The sequence below is a fragment of the Botryllus schlosseri genome, chromosome 11 (assembly GCF_051294905.1).
Source record: "Botryllus schlosseri isolate E-star chromosome 11, Bs_hap1, whole genome shotgun sequence".
Lineage (NCBI taxonomy): Eukaryota > Metazoa > Chordata > Ascidiacea > Stolidobranchia > Styelidae > Botryllus > Botryllus schlosseri.
Window position 1 is genome coordinate 22,774,592 of NC_137246.1, and position 21,848 is coordinate 22,796,439.

At 42.6% G+C, this 21,848-nt stretch overlaps 2 protein-coding genes and 1 long non-coding RNA gene across 4 annotated transcripts in view; all 3 read left to right on the forward strand.

Annotated features, from left to right (window-relative positions):
• Positions 1-21,848, forward strand: part of LOC145450323 (uncharacterized) — a 142,798-nt gene that overhangs the window by 95,908 nt on the left and 25,042 nt on the right. The gene's annotated exons all lie outside the window — the stretch shown is intronic.
• Positions 1-21,848, forward strand: part of LOC145450317 (TALPID3 protein-like) — a 124,305-nt gene that overhangs the window by 76,439 nt on the left and 26,018 nt on the right. The gene's annotated exons all lie outside the window — the stretch shown is intronic.
• On the forward strand, positions 16,961-21,200 carry LOC145450324 (uncharacterized). The gene is made up of 2 exons (XR_013918474.1): positions 16,961-19,897; positions 20,895-21,200. It is a non-coding gene; the product is annotated as an uncharacterized LOC145450324 (long non-coding RNA).

Genomic DNA, 21,848 nt, shown 5'->3' on the forward strand with positions numbered 1-21,848 from the left:
AGATATATAGGACTACAATAGGTTGATCACATTGCTGTGCAGTGTTCAGCTGTGCATTGTGCAAGTTTGCTGACAGCAAGATTCTGATTATCGGTAAAGGCAGCAATGCAAATATTATTTCAACAAGGGATATCCCTCTTTATTCAGTCACCCACGTTCCGCATTCCATCACAGCCGGTTCTAGCGACAAGGTGGTGACTATTTGCGTTTGTGTGCGCGCAACAAGATTTGTCATGTGACTATAAATGCAAGAAGGAAACTAGCCCGTTTTTGTGGCAGTGTATCCTACGTGAGCCGATCTATTATCCTGATATATTGTTCTTCCCAATGTAAACAGATGCCGATTTTCAATTGTGGTTTTTAGTTTGTAAGGATATCCGCTGCATTGTTATCGAAATATTCTGTACGCTGTGCGTGTGCGTATCCTGAGTGGCCTCACTGTTTCTAAGATTTGTTCGACCATTTTCTTACCTTTCGCCGACAAAAGGCTAAATTCTCTTATTTCACTATTGTAACAGTCGTAATTAAGTAATAGGGTGCGGAGGTCATTTCACGTGAACTATTGTGCGCTAGATTGCGTTACCCGCCAAATATATTATATTCTTCAAGAGCATAGTTCAAGATGTCACTAGATTCCCAGCAGCTGCATGCATCTACGAATAGATTCATGCTATCTTGTGTTGACGTCAACACACCACTGCCCTTGTCCATTTTAATATGTGCGCCGTTTGACGTCACGTACTCCGAAACATGAGCTTCACAAAGCATACAGGACACATCACTTTCCGTTCCTAAAACACCCCATAGCGAATACGAAGTCAATTAAAGCATCACGCGCACAGCGCAACGCCTCAACGAGCGACGCGTAGTAAGAAATTGATCGGCTATGGTTCCTAAAATAACCTCAGATACTATGAGCGTGAGTCATCCAAACTGTTGCGGTATGGAGGCTAATTGCCGCACGGCACCGGATATCAAACTGCATGCAGGCATTGACTGTCTGTAGTATAGCGTTGGCGGTAATTGAATTGATTACCTTGCACGCCACGGGCCATACGGAGCTATATCGATGATATACTCGCATTTCCGTCTCGCCTATAGGCCATGGTGTGTATTGCTTACGGGTCGACCGCTTTTATTCCGCGAATTAAATCTGACATTCTGCTAACAGCGATCGGCACTACTGGCTGCGAATTCATTATAGTCCGACGGTTGGTTTGCAAATCTTAAAGCCCTATCGAATTGCTTGCGTCGGTAAAATAAACGCTGCTATACCGAATGACTGGTTTTGCGCTGAAAAATCAACGGACACTACCGGTATAGCAACGTATCTCGTACCAGGCTAATCTCTCATCTTTATAAATCACGTGGTATAAACACAAAGAGATGGCTTTACGGCTGACTCGCGCAGACGCGCAGTCAAGGTGATTCCCGACGTAACACGCGCGATGTTGAAGCTAAAACGACCGCCTTTGCGTTACAGGCGGTCGGATATGTTTAATATAAGGTTGATGGGCTGATGTCTTATATCTAATGACACGACTAAAAATCTGTGTACACGTGAAGGCCTAGCCATTCGGGAACGGTGTCATTCGCAGTACTGAAGTTGCGAGCAACCGCCAGCTTTGAAGAAGGAATTTCACACTCAAACGATACTTCTCGCTTCGCTTCTCTCGAAGGAAAGTAACGTAGGCTTGCCTGATAACGCGACACGTTTGCGTCATCAATTCTAAAAATATTGGATAATGGACATGGACATTGGACATCCGTCGTAATGGCTAAAACATTTGACTTCGTGGCTCGATCTATCGACTAGATAAGAAGCTTTACGGTTTCCACACGTATCGTCGCCGAGAGCCCGTTAAAGGCCTTGCCAATTTCAAAGTCGTTCTGTACGTAAAAGAGCAGGAAACATTATTTATGGCTGTTACCCGGCTTCAAAACACATGTAATGGTGCATTTTAATCGATACGTATGTCACTAATATTTCAAGAGTAAGTCGCACTAATTTTGTTCCTTTGAATGAATGTCACAAAATCTACCCTCGAAGAGACTGATGGAGATACCGAACTTCAATATACAATTGAATAGTACATTCCTATTGAAAGAAAACCTCATATTTTCGGCTGACACTCGTCAGCGGTAATCATCAGCAACTAGTATAGAATTGAGAAGAACATCGTATATCAGCAATAGCCATATTTGGTGATACGATTGTCGCTGTACTGTGCAGTACACGCACCCTATATTTCATTTACAATCGCGTAACACTGCCTATTATCATTCTTTATTGATCCGAACGTAGTCGTTGCGTGGTTTGTGTCGGCCGAAAGTATTCGGTCTTATTTCAATATGAATTTACTATTCTACTCGCGTACACGAGCTCCTATTTATGTCAAGCGTGTTCTTATTTGAAATACTCTCGTCTGGACGCGATATTTGACATTTTGCGCATCGTATAATGAGAAGCACACCTATTTTAATGCCGTCATAGCGGTACAATGCCTCCTCTTATCAAACAGGGTGTGCTTTGTCATCCGCCGCGTCTTCCCCTCGGATTCACTATTTTAGCTCGGCAAATATCATACGTTTCTGGTAATCGGCAAAGACAACAACCGGCCGTAATGACGTCAATTCGGAACCTTCCCGATTCACCGTTCCATAAATGGGCGAAAATCTCTCGTTTCCGAAGTGCGCGTCGCCCTGGTGACCTTACAAGGTCGCCGCACTTCCGATGCGGCGACGGATGGTGCGTGCCGCCGCTGGCTTGTTTGCTGTTCTTGAAGACGCGTCTGTTTACGTCGCAGTAAGGATACTTGCTGTATTATTCCGCGCGTCCATTAAATAACGTTTTATGTGAGTTTACATCATCTTGGTGGTAATGCTGTTATTTAAATAAGGAATAGCACGTTATATATTTTTGTGTTTGATTTATATGCGGCATATACATCGACTCGACCCATGCTATACAATATATATATATATACAACATACATGCACACGACGTGTGCATATGCAAACCATGAGTGCATGCTGTGCCTAATGCCGCTGGACGATGAAGGTGCAGAAATGGCCTTGTAAGGCTTTCTAAGTCTTGCACCACCCCTCCATGCTACCTCTGAAATGCTGATCGCTAAGTGGGGAAGTCACGGCTACCAGTTTTACTGATCAGTGACCTGACCCGACCGGGGATTGAACCAACGACCTACCGATGTCGGATGCTCAACCGTAACGATATCTTGAATCTTGAGATAGGGCAGTTATGGGCTTCTACAGAACAAAGTCATCGTATTGGCGAGATAACGCGTTGGTAAAATCCACAGCTGCAACACCAATGGGCTGCGGGCTTGAGTCCGGCCCAGGTCGACTTCAGAACTCCCGCCTAAGTGTTAGAGGTTTGTCTAGGGTCCTCCTCGTCATGTCATCCGCGTAAGCGGTGTCTTATAAAAGCCTATAAGTGGGCCGTGCTACAAGTCGTCAGCTTCGGAATAACAATGAAGAAAAATAGGCATGATGTAAATGACCATAGCAGTCGACAAAACACCATGAATACCACATATAAACAAACAAACAAACGAAACCACCGTGTAAATTGATTGAATGGAATGTAGCTCTGCTCCCCCAATTTTTTTGTCCTGGATTCTGGCATTGCCCAAAATGATACGGGTCGAATGGCCCTCGTCTTCTGCACAAAATTATACGGTTCTGGATATATCCTGACGTTCCAATAGAATCTATCTAATTCAAGCTGTGAGCACTTAGGTCAAGTGGTGTTTACGACAATATCTTCGCATTATGTGATAAAAATGTACACTGCACAGTTAAATATCCACTGGTTTTACAATGTATATTGTAGAGCTTCTTGGAGGTACAGATCTTCAATGTACAATTGAATAGTATATTCATATTGAAATGAACCCGAATATTTTCGGCTGACACTCGTCAGGGGTAATCGTCTTTTAAGAACATTCTCTACTAGTTGCCGACGATTACCCCTGACGAGTGTCAGCCGAAAATATTCGGGTTCATTTCAATATGAACATACTATTCAATGTACAATTGTACATTGTACATGCGAAAACTTTGATCAATGTTGACACCGGTTGTGTTGCTGCCTAACTTCCTTCGATTTACATCGAATTTGAGAGTATGATCGCTCCTAATGTCAAAGTATTTGGATACAATTCAAAAACCGATCGGTCGACATATTTCGAATTTCGTCCGCTTCCGAGTGACAGAAAAAAAAGATGATTTGAGCGAAATTTTGGTTTCAGAGTTACCGAAATTTTCCGTTACGACCCCGCCTTTGACACGCCTGCGTTAGGTGGATTGGAGATTTCAAGTCAAGATCGCTGTGGATTAGTCAACAGTTGTGGTGAAAATTCAGAGGTTTGGAAGCACTGTCGCCAAAATACGTGAATATATTAATATCCAAATCCTTATACACCTCTGCCGGAATAACACACGAATCTCATCTCTGCGAGTTCGCCTGTAGGCCCGTGTGGGTGAAGCCATGTCCCGAAGCCGGATGCCGAAAATCTGTTTGGCTTTCGGTCTGCGCGCTGTTTGCGGTACTTTTACATCGATCTATTCAGCTCTCCCACACATAAACCAGCGCAGTTTGCCCACCGTGCTATTGCAGTTCGTTACGGTGTCCTGCAAGGTCGCTTGTTAGCGCTTGTCAACATGTTTTTACATGCACGCCGGTACTGACTCACAGGTGTAAACTCAAGATGTGGATCCGCTAAGCTAATTCGGTGTGTGCATGCGTGGTTGTGAACTTAGAACACATAAACAGTAAACAAGCCTCGGGATCTGAGGACTACAATGACGTCATTAATGGTTATTTTAGATGACACCAGAGCAAACGTGAATTTAACAGTATATATATAGGACGATTGCCATCAGTGACTGGCCTCTGGTATGAATGGTGGGGTAACTGCTCGGTGTGCGGGTATTAGGGTTGTTCAAAAATAAGTTATTTTCTGTATTCCGGGGATTCAGTGATTATGTTTTTAGGTTGCCTAAAAAACGTTGCACACCAAATTTAGCTCTATTCCAACCACTAAAAGCCGACGCTGAGCCAATTGAAATTTTCGAATTAATTATAAAAAATAAAATTTCAAATTTTACTGTCAACTCCATAAAATTGTAATGTTGCCTGAAATAACGATGCAGAGCACTTTTTGCTCAATTCCAACGGGTAGAAGCGAAGTTAATAGTAGCTGAAAGTGTTAAACTTGCAAAAATCGCATTGACGGTGGGACAACCCAGAATTATTAATGAAAAACTCAAATTACTTCGCTTCTACGGGTTGGAATTGCGTCAAATTTATTTTGCATCGTTTTCGTAGACAACTCAACAATTTCTTGAGGTTTACAGTAATATTTGAATTTTTTCTTATAATAAATAAATTTCAATTGTCTCTGCATCGGCTTCTACTAGTAGGAATCGAGCCAAATTTGGTGTGCAGCGGTTTTTTTTGGCAACCTAATAATACAATCAGTGAATCCCCGGAATCCGGAAAAACAAGTTATTTTCGAACAACCCTACTGTGTATGCAGCTGTAGACAGTTCTAAATCCATTTTGTTTCAAAATTTCTACTTCATATGCACGAACAACCTACTTGAATACTATACAGAAAAGTGGAAGGAGGACCTTACTGATGACCTCTAGTCTCTTGGGGCCCGATAAAGATATGTTGAGCTTGATAAGAGGACGATGACTCAAAAAGGTTTGGAACCACTGGATTAGGTGCAGTTGCGTAGAACAGAATATGTGTCGCATTGTAGACATTACGTTCAAACTGCATAGTCAGTGTACTTAACACCACCGTCTAACTGTTGGCTACCTAGTACTTGGATTTGGAGCACATCATAATGGAGTCAATATGTATTTCTCACTGTCATTTGATATTGTAAGTTTCACCCACACCAATGTGGCAGCAAGAATTATAATTTGGAGCGGGCGAGATATTTTAACAACGTGAGAGAAGGAGGGAGAGAAATACCATTCATCATCACAGAAAAAGAAAAAGAAATAACTAAAAATTCAGATACGTAATACCATAGTGTCCTATATGGTGTCGACACAGGCAAATCTCACGCCTCAGTGAAATTGTATCACGTCACAATTTCCATTTGGCTACAGGCAATTAGACGGTCATTTTTAACCGGCGTGCCGAGCATTAAATTTGGTAAAACATATATCAATCAAAAGCTGACTCTGCACTGATTACGAAAATATAAATTTTATTTCGCTCGTGGCCCTGGAACTCCCACAATCAGCCTCGAATTTTTCATTGTTATGGAGATTGGCATTGGGACGCAACAATTCTGTCTGGCGAAACGAGAGAGTAGCTCAAGAGAAAAAGAGCAAGACAGCATTGTTCAGCATTGTTTCGTCCCAATGCCAATCTCCATAACAATGAAAAATTCGAGGCTGATTATGGGAGTTCCAGGGCCACGAGCGGGATAAAATTTATATTTTCGTAATCAGTGCGGAGTCAGCTTTCGATTGATACCCGTTTTACCAAATTTTAATGCTCGGCAAGCCGGTTACAAATGACCGTCAAATTGCCTGTAGCCAAATGGAAATTGTGACGTGATACAATTTCACTGAGGCGTGAGATTTGCCTGTGTCGACACCATATAGGACACTATGGTATTACGTATCTGAATTTTTAGTTATTTCTTTTTCTTTTTCTGTGATGATGAATGGTATTTCTCTCCCTCCTTCTCTCACGTTGTTAAAATATCTCGCCCGCTCCAAATTATAATTCTTGCTGCCACATTGGTGTGGGTGAAACTTACAATATCAAATGACAGTGAGAAATACATATTGACTCCATTATGATGTGCTCCAAATCCAAGTACTAGGTAGCCAACAGTTAGACGGTGGTGTTAAGTACACTGACTATGCAGTTTGAACGTAATGTCTACAATGCGACACATATTCTGTTCTACGCAACTGCACCTAATCCAGTGGTTCCAAACCTTTTTGAGTCATCGTCCTCTTATCAAGCTCAACATATCTTTATCGGGCCCCAAGAGACTAGAGGTCATCAGTAAGGTCCTCCTTCCACTTTTCTGTATAGTATTCAAGTAGGTTGTTCGTGCATATGAAGTAGAAATTTTGAAACAAAATGGATTTAGAACTGTCTACAGCTGCATACACAGTAGGGTTGTTCGAAAATAACTTGTTTTTCCGGATTCCGGGGATTCACTGATTGTATTATTAGGTTGCCAAAAAAAAATTTTTCAGTTGGCCGCAGCTTCGAGCCCCCTTCCGATGCTTTCATGCCCCCCAAGGGGAGGGAGGGGCAGTTGGAGAAACACTGCACTAGCTGGTCGATGCGTGGCATATGTTTGCTCAAAGCGCATCGAAAGTCATGCATTGGCGCAACAAGTCGGTTTCGTTTCTTCGACTTGGTAGTCATCAGAGATGAAAATCCTTGCTCGCACTCCCACGTAGAAGGTAAAATTAGCAGCTGGGGAATAACTTGAGAAGCTAGAGTCGAGTACGAGGAGGTCATGCTAAGCCTGATGTTTATTGGAGAACAATTTTTGTGTTCAACCCCACCTGAACTAATAACTCTCTTCGATCGAAAAAAAACAGAATCTGCTCGCGTACCACCTGGAAGACCTTCGCGTACCACTAGTGGTACGCGTACCACAGGTTGGGAACCACTGCTGTGAGCGGTGTGATGCGCCGCCGATGTGCGTACGTTGGCCATAGGCAAGGTTTCCCGATGCATTCAAACTTGCAGAGGAGTCAACCCGCGTCTGATAGCCGCAAGGTAACGCCGTGGAATTTGATGAGACATAAAAACCGTGTACGATGATCGTACAAGTATTCGTGACCTTCTAAATATCAATGTCAAGTCGCCCGCGGACTAAATGTGCGTAGGTAATGTTACATTCTGTACGTTGCTGAGCGTGCAATAACTATATCGCCATAGATTCCACGCTGATTATAACACCGATTCGTGATTATATCTACGATGTGAATTTTGGTTTTGTCCGAATCGAAACGGGAGGATTTATTGTTATTCAACATTTGAACATGCGATACTTGAGCAATGAGCATGTGACTTCGTAACCCGAAAAGTAACACTATAACCCCAACATCAACCGAGCGACTTGAGTCAACCATGTCCCAACCCTAACCCTATGTTTAACCTACATGCCCGAGTGCCGAAGTCTATTATGTTGCATGCTAATATGTACATATGATTTTTGTGATTGACTTAATGTCGCATATACATATCTTCTCAGTACTAATTTCCATGTCGATTTATGCGCTCTGGGTGTTGGTAAAAACAATCAGCTTCTCCTTATCGAAAAGCGGGCCAGAACGGTTCACTATCACGCACAAATAGCGCCCTTTGGCTGCAGCAATGAGTATCGCATCATTATCAACAAATCCACCATGCTGCAGCAATGTTGGCATCTTTACCATCCAGAACTATCACCGTTTGTGTTTGCCAATCACGGCTTACGATCAGCGCGCGCTGCAAATAAAACAACGTTCCACGACGACTATTGACGTCATAATGACGCAAGAGACCGGCGCATCGGCCGACTGTTGGCGACAATTAAGTGTCGGCCTGTCACCAACCCGGTTATTTCGGTCTCGAAGCGTCCGAAATGGAGCTGGCAGTTTCTCACGGATCTATTATTGTAGCGTTCGCTTTTTCATGCAGGAAAATGCGGGTCGCTGTCACGCACCAGTTACGTAACGCGCTTCTGAGCAAATAAATATTTTTTGCTCACAGCCAGACTTGTAATAATGTAGTTGTAGCCGTTTAATAAGACTAATTACAGCGAAATGTCGGTAATATAAATCTAATCCAATTAGTGAAATGTTTCTGTGGTCTAATGTTGATTCTAATCCAATGTCTGAATTTACTGAAAATGTTACAAGAGAGCGGTATTGTACGAAACCAGACAACCTTGGTATACAGCCATTTGCCATTCCCATGCTACTGCGCATGAACTTTGATTTGATATGACCTGAACTTGATTTCTGTTGTATATTTTTCTTATTCGAATTTAATTTAATTTCCAAGTAATTTTAATTCTAATCTAATTTAATCTAACTCTGATTTGAGGCAAGACGGATGAATTGTCAATATAGTACCGGTGGGATATGGCATTCATTGCGATGATGTGATGTCTGATAGATATTGCGCTGTAGATGGAGCACGCATATGGTCGGTTTCGGGTTACGGCCTTCGTTATTGGATTACGTGATCTTTCCGGTACTTAAACGTTGCTGGCATTTGCCGTGTTTTTTGGGACACCTTGATACCTCCCGGCTGTTTAACAGTCCGACCCGACGCACAGCCTATTTTTTATGACAAACGCGTAACACAGCCTATTGTAAATATTGATTGGTCCGGGCCTACGATAACTTAGGTCTGAATGAAGTCGTTGTACAATGTACATACAGTTAACCGAATTAGAATGGGCTGGATTTTACGAATTCCTCACTGATCTAGGATAATTACGATGATGATAATAAATAATAATGTATGCAATTCTGGAACCTCATCTACCGCTATTCTGTAATCTGACTATTTCGTGTATTGCACAGGAATACCAATTAGACTTGATTACTGAAATTTTAACAGTTCACTTCAATCTCGCCATTTTCCGTATAGGGGCAGGTTGCTCCCCTGATTATGTGTGTATTTATCAGTTTTACCGTGAATAAAGAGTATAATGTATGAACCGATTTAGGAATTTGTATTTTGTGTGTCTGGATTTAGAAATTTGAAGTCGACTCAGTACTGATATATTGAAATTGCATCAAATCATAGGGTTGGTCACATGGCAACTATTGAAGAGTTAAAAATGACTGTTACCTCAAAATATGGATAATTTCAAGTCGCATTGTGCAATATCCATTATTTTGGAATGACATTGACACAGACACCACCAAATTCGTTCCAGGCCATAGCGACGTATGGTCTATATCAGAGGTCTCAAACTCAAATGTGCTCGCGGGCCAATTTCCTATTTTTGATGGCGCCGCGGGCCGCACCACCAATAATAGGGGAATTCAATGTATTTCAAAGTAGGCCTTATTCCCTAGTTTCGAGCATAGGTCTACTCCTGATAACTAGGCTATATTGACATGTCACTACGAAAGTTAAATAGAACCAGCGTTTCATTTTACCTTCGAATGTTGGAACAGATCAATAACAACTTGAACATAATGGATCTGTGCAATAACAATAGAAATGTGCAATCGCCGAATAATCCGTTGGTGTTACAGCTGTGAAGCGTAGGCTACGACTAGTTAATACTCGCCACATTAAATTGGCGACAAAAACATATATAAAGATACCCAAGATGACACGGGATGTGGGCAACTATATCAAAGGGGCAACATAATGCCAATGCCATACCTATATGCTTAGAAATCTAAATATGCTACGCAACGCAAGCTATACGGCCTTTTGATATTTTACTATTTCTCCTACCAGTTTGATAGTTTGTTCCTACTGCCCTTATGGTGTGGACACAAGCAAATCTCACGGGCCCAGTGGTGGCTTTTGGGGTGGGTGAGGTGGGCGGTCGCCCGGGGCCCTCCTGGTCGAAGCCCCCGCCCCCCATATTTGGATGATGCGCTTTTTTCAAGGATAATAACGAATATACAGGGAAATCCGTGCACCAAGCAAGAATATGATTCCGTACAGATGTGTCAATCATCATCAAATCTCTGCATTTGTTAGAAAAGTCCCGTATCCCGATAATCATCACGTCTCTGCATGCGGTAGAATTACTTAGTTTTGATGTAGTCTATCCTTGCACACATGGAATAATAGACATGGCCGAATCCAGCACCTGACCGAACCTTACCGTGGTGAAAGATAGATAAGAATAAGAGATGCGAAAGGGGGTCTGGGGGCGGAGACCCCCAGAAGTTACGGTTATATGCTTATTGCTTATAGGACCCCCCGGTAAGTCTCGCAGTTCGTAGGGCTACCACGCTCAGTGAAATTGGTATTTATTGTCACACTTTTCATTTGGTCGAAGGCAATTTGACGGTAATTTTTGACCGGCTTGTCCTGCATTAGCCTAAATTTGATAAAATGGGTATCAATGGAATGCTACCACGGTACTGATTGTGAAAATATCAATTTTATTCTGTTCGTGGCCCTGGAACTCGCCAAAATAAGCCTCAAATGTTGCATTGTAAGTGAGTTTGGTATTGTGACGCAACCATGATCAATCGCCTGCGTAACAATGGCCAATACGCTTGCATCTTGCAGTGCTCCTCGCCTGCTCCCAGATGTCATTGCAGCATCACAATACCAAACTCACATACAACGCAACATTCGAGGCTTATTTTGGGGAGTTCCAGGACCACGAACAGAATAAATTGATATTTTCGCAATCAGTACCGCGGTAGCTTTCGATTGATACCCGTTTTATAAAATCCAGGCTAATGCAGGACAAGCCGGACAAAAATTACCGTCAAATTACCTTCGACCAAATGGAAAGTGTGACGTACACCAATTTCACTAAGCCGTGAGATTTGCTTGTGTCCACACCATATAGGACACCATGGTTTGTTGCGTCCGTGGTTGACCAAGTCACGGCATTCCGAGTAACAAAAGTCCTTCTCTGATTGTAACGTTTGACGTGACGAGTACGAGTACGAGTAATTCTACAGAGGGTCGCGCTCAAGTCCAAATCACAATTTTCAGTCACGAATCATCAACGGGTCATGTTTTACCATATTAAACAAGTAATGTCACGTAGTAGTTGATCTTCCACTGAGTGGTAACTGAGTGGAAACTGATGTATTAGGGAAGTTTGAGTAGTTTCAGGCTTCTGGAATAGTTTTAGAGCGAATTTTAAGTTCTCAAAAATTGGTAGTAAAATATTGTCGAATACTTTGATATCCAAAATGCCGTCGCGGGCCGCACAAAATGGTCTCGCGGGCCGCATGCGGCCCGCGGGCCGCGTGTTTGAGACCTCTGGTCTATATCATTACCTGAATCATCCATCGTTCTTTACCGCTTACCAATCTTATCTTACCTACCCAACTGGGACAGAGATCAAGTATACATTGTAAACTGATGCGTGTACTCTGGTACGTTACTTGGCATGCATGCAATTTATCAGGTTGGTGCGCGTTACATAACTGTTATTGTTTACCTGCACGCGCAAGGGCCACGATTTAATAATGAGTATGCCGTAGCGGAATATGTAAACACAAACAATGTAGTCCCACGCCTGGCGTTGTGGATGTGAATCATGACACCTAAACGCAACTTGCCCGCTGTCGGCGGGTTGTAGCAAGACTTGTAACACTTCTCGTATGATTTCGTGTAATCTGAACCTAACTGCCGTTATTATTCATATTGCCTGTGTAATCTCCCATACCCCTCGTTGAGAGCAAGGGCAGCGGTTGATTGCAGATGTTATATACAACTGTGGCAAATATTGAATGTGTCGCAAAGGGTGTCAGACCTATTTTCATATATTTGGTGACACGATGCAATGTTCTTATCAATTCTCTACTGGTTGCTGACGATTACCTCTGACGAGTGTCGGCCCACTATATTCTTGTATATTTCAATATGAATATACTATCACATTTCATTTAAGGTACTGACAAAAGACAATGTAATTCGTTTTGTTCGGTAACGGTACTTCTAAAAGCCAAAGTCTCAGTGTCATTATTGGTTAACCGCTTATTACCAGAAACGGGCGGATTAAATGCTATTTTAAACCGTTGCCCTGCCCCGGTGTAAGTCACACTTGTACAAATTACTGGGCATTCGAAATGCGCTACGAGAACTAGTACTAACGAACTTTGACAATCCGCAACTACCTAACTAAAACACAACTAACTATATTCAATTTCGAAGCAACTAGTAAATATGTGGACGGGGTTTCGAGTTTGAAATGAGATTTTGAAAACTTTTCGACCGTTAGTACTGTGTTGACTGAAAAAAGGTCATCACTTTGACCCGACCACTGTTCTACCCGATTTTTTTACGAAACCCTGACGTTCGCTGCGTCGGGGTCGAGATTTTGATAGCGTTTCAATACTTTTTCTAGAAAAAGAGGACAAATTCCTCAAAAACAGGACATTTAGGCGTCCTCCGAGGACACTTTCAATTTGTTGAAAAAAGAGGACAAATCCTCTTCAAAGAGGTCGTATGGTAACCCTAGTTCGTAGTGATGACTCAGAGCTAGCAATGAATGCGGGAACATCACAAAGCAGAACACCGGCATCACAGTTCACGACAAACCACGACCGGTGTTTCTTCTTTAAACTTTAATGAAGTTCCGATCCAAATCCTATTCGCTCCACATAGTTCAATGCAGTGCGCACGCTGTAGTCGCAATATTACGTAACACGGCCGTAGAGGTAAAACAACGTGACCCAGCGCCAATGTCAGAGCACGGCGCCGCGTAGATTAGCTTGAGGTCGTCCACGTTTCTTATTTTCCCGCGCATTTCGGTTGGTCCGTGTCCGCGCTCACTTCCGCGTTAGCCGTTCACCGCAAATTTCTTGCAAACGTGTGCGCGCGGCCGCGCATGCTTCGGCAATTTGACACTAATGTACACTAATCATAGGTAGCGCGTCACGTCACGATTGTCTGCTGTGGCCTGCGCAGTTGGGAGCGGTAATTTACCGCCGCTTTCGTGAACTGTGTAGTCACGCCTGCCCGGGGGAATCGATGTTATGACGTCATTGGCGTCGTGTGAAACAGCGTGCTGCATGGATGCTAAACATGCGACATAATGCAATGCTGAGTAAGTGAAGAAATGCTAGTCAGCAAATAGAATTTATTGTAATAAATGCAGCTGACCATTACTAAAATTTCTTCGCGCGATTTCTGCTATTATATGTCCATTGCATTGGTCACTAGCCAGACTTGTACAAACTGCCAATATAGTTGGATGACTGTAAACTTAAAAAAATAAAAAAATAAATAGTTGCCGAACAACGAGAAAACTCGTATCATCGTTCGGCGCTCATCGTGATACCGGTGTTCTGTTGTGTGATATTCTTGCAAACATTGCTCCCAGAGAGTCAAGAGAGTCAAGACTAGGGCAAGTTTTTGAAACTTTTTCAACTTTTTTGACAGCTTCCGGAAGCTTCCTAAATACTCGGAAGTTATGTAGTATGGTGTTTTGAGCTGTTTGGAGGAATCCTATAGTGCAGTCTGCAGTGGTCGGGAACCTTTTTTGTCCGAAGAGCCATATTGGCCCTATTTTTCCATCTCAACTCCCAAAGAGCCATGCATGTCAATCAACTGTTACGTCACAATCGAAAATTCGTGACGTCGTGGTAGCCCCAATTCGAACTCACTGCATTGGATTCCTCGTGTGCGCCATATTTTCTCTATAAAAACTGGTATTTATTGTTCGAAAATAAAGTTCGAAACGAGAGGTAAGGCACATACGGGCCACGCCTCACCATTGATAACGCAATTCACCATAAGTAGCTTATTATAACTGATATTTATCGAATATGACTGTCACACTGCACTTTGAATTTGACTAATCAACGTATCGCACAATTCGAGATTTCGAGTCGGGTACATAGAATTCGCGAGTGATATTGACCGCCGGCGTGACAGTTACTTAAATTTGATGAATTTGAAAAGAGGGAGTCCGAGCCCCCAAACCCGAATACGGCATTGTTTTTACCTCTCAAAGACATGTTTATAATGCCACGAGAACAATTATTTTGGCCGTGATGAAAATTTACCAACAAGTCGCTGCAATTTTGATCAATTCAGTACAATAATAAATATTTGGCAAAGAGCCATATCTGATACCCAAAAGAGCCATATATGGCTCGCGAGCCTTAGGTTCCCGACCACTGCTAAGGTGAAACGTTTTGCAACTTTTCTCCATTTTTTTCATGCTGCTTTTTGCAACTTTTTTCGATTTTTCATGCATCCAACTTTTTACTGTAAATATTGGCAATATATGTAAATAGATCGCTTGATTATTTCACTGTCGTTTAAATTTCAGGTCCTTTCTGATTTGACGTTCCTTCAAGGTAGACCGCCGACAATTATATTTTCACGGGGTCAATTTTTCAGGCTATTGATTTTGTTGAAGTCGCCAACACTGAGTTTTGCTACAGTGCCTTGGATACGGATCGATCCGATCATGCCATGCCCTAATAATTTCAAGGAACTTGCCCATAAATGCATCTTAATATTGCAACTTTCGTGAAAAATGAATGCAACTTTTTACTGCACCTTTTGTGAAAAATAAGTGCAACTTTCCACGGATTTGGGTGCAACAGAAACTTGCCCTAGTTATGACTATATTGACAGTGGCGTAGCCTGGGGTGTTTTGTGGGGGGTCAAAATCCCTCCCATTCCGAGCTTGTATTGATTTTCATATGAAAAACCGATCCGATTACGATAAAATAAAAATGAATGAATCGCTTCGCTATTGAATCTAGTTAATTGTGTTTTAGTTGTTGGTTGCGGATCTTTAAAGGTTGCTCGTTCTCGTTCTAGTGTCGAGTTTTGAAAAGTGAGTGGTCACAGTTCTAGCTCTAATTGCGAGTTATCATAAGTGAGTATTTCTAGTTCTAGTTCTAGTTGCGCACTAAAAAACACTTCAAACTCGAAACCCCGACCCCTAATTAGTCGTGTTTCAGTTAGTTAGTTGCGGATATTTAAAGGCGCATTTTGAAAATCCAGTGGTTTGTAGAGTTCAATGTTTCGTAGAATTGTAACCTACTGCAACTGGTCGTCTGTTAATCTGTATCTTGTCTATGTCGCATATGTCTGAAACCTGCGTATTTTGAGACGTGTGAATGTGGTGCACTGACCGCCGTGAGACCTTCGCGAAACTCAAATTTGGATCGCGATCTAAAAAGCTTCGTAACCACTGACGTATCAGTTAATCTCTCGATTTTTGGCGTCCAAGCGTGGTTAAGCGAACTTTGGACTAGCACACTTATGCGTCACATTGCCCGTCATCTGAGGGCAACTCTGTCTGCTCGCCGTGGTATAGATCGACCTGCGTGATACGTAGTGGAGTGGCCGTAATTACTTCACCGGGTGTATTGCGACATTCTTATCGCGAGTCATTCGGGCTTTATCTCGCTGTTGGGAAGTGTGGAAACCGAGATGCTTTGTATATCTGTCTAAATTCTCGGTGCTGTTAAATCGTCGGTATGATACTCCTTTTCATGCATTGTGATGACCAAAAATCATTAATGAAACCTATGCAATGCAGTCAGAGGTGGTTAGTAACGAAATAATTCTACTTTTTGGGAGTACTCAAGTATAGCTTTTGCCTAATTTCGCTACTCAAGCGGTTGTGTTTTCAAGCCACTTGTACTTGTACTTGGAACAGTTTTTTAAGCAAAACTGGTTGCATTTTATTTACACTCTGATTTTTGTATAATATATAACGCTCCCTGCGGATTGGTGTGCATCACAATTTTGGGGAGATTTATCACAAGGTGGCGAAATAGTCCCTGTAGCATGGTAGCAAAATGTATATTCGAATATGCTATAGTTATAGTATGTTCAGTCATTTTGCATTGCCTACCTATTGATTTCAAAAGTAACCTCCTCTGACGTAATACTCAAACTTCCACCAAATCTATGTTCGGGGCCTACGATACTTAAGTACGTACGTACTTAAGTATCGTAGGCCCCGCTATGTTTTAAAACTACTTGATCATTTTTCATACGTTTCATTATATGTCTATGCTGGGAGTAGTTTTAGCATGTGTTTTTACATCCCTAGTTTTACTTGCACTTGAGTATAAATTTGACACTATTTCTCCTTGAAAAGTAATGCTGACTTTGACTACTCTTTAACCACATCTCCTTATACCAAGCCAAATATCGAAAACTGAAAACACTGAACAGTGAACATGAACACGTATGACCCATCAACGACAAATGCTTGTTGCAATTATCACGCCAGATGCTTTGAAGTGACCGAATTTGGCACGTTAGGCTCCGAACCTTGATCCGGATCCAACTTACATTCGTGTCGGAGACGCAAATTTAGGAACTAATCCTATTTCGGCGAATTATCTGCCTTGTTACGGTGTTACGTGAGAGCGTACCTACGAATGCCCACTACAGTTTGTATAGTCGGCGGTTTCCTGATTGCCAATCGCTCAAATCGAGTAATTTCATAAAACCAGCGGCTCCATCAAAAACATCCGTCCCGGGTCACGGCGACAGTGAGGATTTAAGCTAGTTTCCCGACCGCTTAACCGCGATTTGTTTATTACCAATCGGGCTTACATTGCTCTCACAATTGACACAGTTGACACGAATCACTATGACGTCATTATTTGGCATAGCGCACAGCTCACGGTGTTAGCGAGACTCATTTTCAAAAGGCTATCTCGGCAACTTGTCTGTGCTTGCGATGGCTATCATTGTCGAAATCTGCGGTATCGAAAAGTCATTAGTTTACGACGTGTTTGTATGCCGTGTTCGGCATTCGGTTCTCTATATCTGAATACGCCGCTGCCTGGCTTCGTGATGGAAGTATTCCTTGGAATCGATTGCCGTTTCGTGGTTTCTGTGTTTCCGATTGGACGTGAAGGAATCTCTAATCGGGAATGTGTTGTGAATTTTTGTGGCTTTTGTCCTGTCTTATGTTTCGTTCTACGTCGAGGCCGACCGCAGGCTACATTAACCACTACCTACTCGAAGCTATTATTGATTTAAAATATTGCTCTCAATTCTCTCGTACTTGCTGACGATTACCCCTGGAGAGTGTCAACAGAAAATATTTGGGAAAATTTCAATGTGAATATACTATTCAAGTTCTGTACTGCCGAGAGTTTGAAATAATCCTTGGTCGCCTGTGCATTTAGGCGTTGAGGCTTGGACTAAATGTTACACGTATCTGTGAGATGTGACGTAATAACGAAATGCCTCTCGAGATTGCAATCAGAAATTTCGTTGTCTCAAGCTTGCCTGCTTTTCATTTGTGTGTGTGTGTATCATGGATCCATGTCTAATTGTCTATGCATTTTCGTTTGCACTTGGCTAAATACATTAGAACACGAGACAACGCATCGCGGTTCGGGTGTGACGCCATAATCACATTAAATTTGAGATTGTAGCAGAGCAGACAAGCGCAGGCTTTGCCGATGCTAACCTATGTGCAGATAAATACTACTTAATACAAGGATTACAAGCAACCAATTTTGTCCGATGCCTACCGAATTAGTCACTGCGTAATTTGCGTATTTATTGAAATGCTGTATTCCTTCGGACGTTCATGATACGTAATCATAATAATAATTTGTAGAAATATACCAATAATACTCTCGCTCAAATACCTACTTGCATTGACCGGGATTTGCGTTACACGTTGATGAGATAAGATTATGGGGAATATATGCATGGTCCACGATGACGTATACCGGGGGTGTGCATTTGCGTAACCTTTTTTTTTATAGACGGGCTAGATTTGAAAAAACCATACTCTTTCTAGTTGAAACTGGTAGCTTTTTGATAGTAATTAAGAAACTGGTAACACTGATGCTGACTTTATGAATATAATTCGATATTGGCCTACATGATCAAAGACGATAACCTAAATCAGAAACATTCGCGGGCCGCATACCATTTAAAATTATAGCTTCGTCGGGGTTGCACAATGCACAATATTGTACGCACATTTTGCACAACCCTGACGTAAACCACGAATTCAGCCAGAATTACGGTGTCACGCCCGATTACCGCCCACGCCTCTTACATACATTTGTTTTACAATGGCACTCCGGTACTATGTTATTTCACAGCAGCGTACATGTATTCATTTGCATAACTTTTCTTCCCGCCATGCTGAGCACCTAGACGCGCGCCACGTTTGTGATTGGCTATACGACGCGATTGTGAGGCCGGCTGTACCGCATCCGATTCAATCGCTCTGTTTTACTGATTGATCAGGCGATGTTTACCTCGAAACAACCGGTTTATGCAGTATAAAAAGGAACCTCGATGACACACAGTTCCGACGCGTATGTTACGCCAATAAGTTGGGATTCGATGCAGAGTTGATGGATCAATGCGCAAGTCGTTAAGCCTATGATAATCCACACCGGGCCCGCCGGTATTGATCACGAGATCGCAATTATTACATTGTCATTAACCTGCTATTTATTGATTTTACGTCTGTTACGCGTTCGCTGGTTCTCAAACTTTACGAACATGGCTGCACAAAATGAACCGCGCATCAATAACAGGGTTAAAAGAACAAAACCATTTAAGCACGATTTTCACACAATAAGATTGCCATGAATATTCACTGCAATTCAGTGTAACTTCTGCTGTATGAGTCGGGTGGGTGTCTTGACTTCCCTATTAGTTCGTGTCAACCTCGGTTAAGAACTGGCTTAAATAGTACTATTCGTTATAATTGTAGCCTTAACATACATACATACATACATACAGGCAGCGTACCAAATATTGACGTCACGATCGATTTATCAAGCCACGTGAATCAGGCTAGCGTGAAATATAGATTATGACCGGCGTAAGTAGGGTGGTACTAATCATACAGCGAGTCAGCAATGACAAATCTTACTCGGTTTCCTAGAATCGGATGAATCCTTTGCTTTGGTCAGCACCTGAGTGGCTCGCGTTGCGAGATTTCGGTCATCCGCTCGCCGGTCACTAGTGTTACGTCATAATGTGAGTCAGCGTGTCGTCCAAAACGGACAGATGGGTTGTAGGCACGCGCGGTTGCCGTGGATCTGCTATCGCACGAAATCTCGTTCTGAAAACGGGCTCGCTTTTTATCGCAAGCTTCCAGATATCGCCTGGCGAACCCGGGTGACCCGCGCGGAATGATTTTTGCGTTTTGGCTGCTGGATTGTAGAAGGCATGCTTTCGCTTTTGATTTACAGGTAAACGCTCAGGAGTGCAGAATCATATATACATTTGAATAATATATTCATATTCCCCGAATCTTTTCGAGCTGACGATCACGGCGATGTATCCCAATTTCTCCTGATATAGTTTTGGTCTCGCTTGCTATACAGTCTGCACCCTGGCTAGTAATGTCTCTACTGGAACGTAATTTTAAACTGGGATTTATGATGTTAACTTTTAATCATAGCAACCACCGGCACTGTATCACAAACGCGGCACTAATATCATTTGAATAATATATTCGCATTGAAATAAACCCGACTATTTTCGGCTGACATTCGTCGGGGGTAATCGTCAGCAACTATTAGAGAATCGTAAATAGTATGTCAACAATCGTCCTTTCAGCCAGCCATTCTGCTTGGGTGTCGTGAAATCGTATCGAAATTTTGTCTATTTTCGTAGGCCTGTTATACCGGGATAAGTTTAGGATATGCTTATGCTTATTTGAGTCGATCATATACTATACTTCACCATTTTGCGGTGTCAGATTTCGCACAGTAATTATTGATATTTGTAGTGGAAGGTGTACCTTTGGCGTTTCGTGTCTGTGAATCCAATCGCTTTGCAATTCCGAGTCGCTGCCAGTCAAAAACAACCTGTGCATCATTCAACTCATTACCGGCGCCCTTAATTCGTTCCGGCCCGTTTTCAATGTTTTGTTTGTTTTGGGGTATTCATGGTGTTTGTCGACTACTATGGTCATTTACACCAGGCCGATATTTTTCTTATTTTCCGTAACTGCCGACTTATAGCACGGCCCACCTCTAGGCTTTTGTAAGACACCGCTGACGCGGATGAGGTGGCGAGGAGGAGCCTAGGTAAACCTCCAACACTTAGGTATCGGAACTCGGAAGTCGACCTCGGTCGGACTCGAACCCGCACCCATTGGTGTTGCAGCCGCGGATTATACCACTGCGCTATCTCGCCACCAACCGTTTTCAATGTGTCTGACACGATATCCAATTTCAACAGATTAGTGCCAGCGGCCGGATGCGCGGGCCTCGTGACGTAATGTTGTCGCGCAACCAGCCAGCAGGAGGCGCGCTGCCTCGTAGCGGTTTGCTGTACGGAGAATCGGCTGTTGTCGTTTCCCGGGGTTTTGTTTATAGATTTGGCTTGCTTGCGATTCCTGCGTGCGCGGATGTTATCTGTGATGGTGATGCAAGCGGCGTTTCGCTGTAATGCGTTCTCGAAAATAGAAATTAATGTTTAATACGTTCACAATTCCAGTATAGCTTCTTGGCGGTACAGAACTTCAATATACAATTGTACAATACATTCTTATTGAGATGAACCGGACATTTCGCCCGACGCTAGCAGATCAAAAATACATCATTCGAGGCCTGCGATATTCGTAGGCCCGCATCATTTGCTCGGGAGTGCCTTTTACCAAACACTTGATGAAACCCGAAACTTGTGTGCGGTCTCCCGCGTTTGGAATCTGCCTGAACGGTGTTATCTGCATTAAAACTTGAGGAGTTTTTGGTAACTTTCAAAAATTTGATACCGGTATGTTGATTTGACCACTGTCCGAATTGGTAAAATTTATTTTTAAAGCGTATAAGTTGTGTGATACTTACGGTTGTGCAATGACACGGATTGCGCGACCTAGATTGATAGCGGTGGAGGGCTTGTGACGGGGTATTGGGGTTAGATGTCTGGTCTAGTGTTCGTAATGACTGACGTCACAATTTACTCACTCCTACCCTATTGCCCTCGTAGAATCGTGTTTTTATGACATGTTCCTCATGAATCACCAATTTCGTCATATAATGCAGTAAAAGGGACATTCTTACAATATACGCGTGTCGCAACGCTGTGACGGATCGCCTTTTTAGAGGAGTTCCCGTTTGCGTGAATCTTTTTGTATTTCTTCATTTTCTTTCGGTTATTAACATCAGAGCCTGCAATCGAGCCGTCATCAAT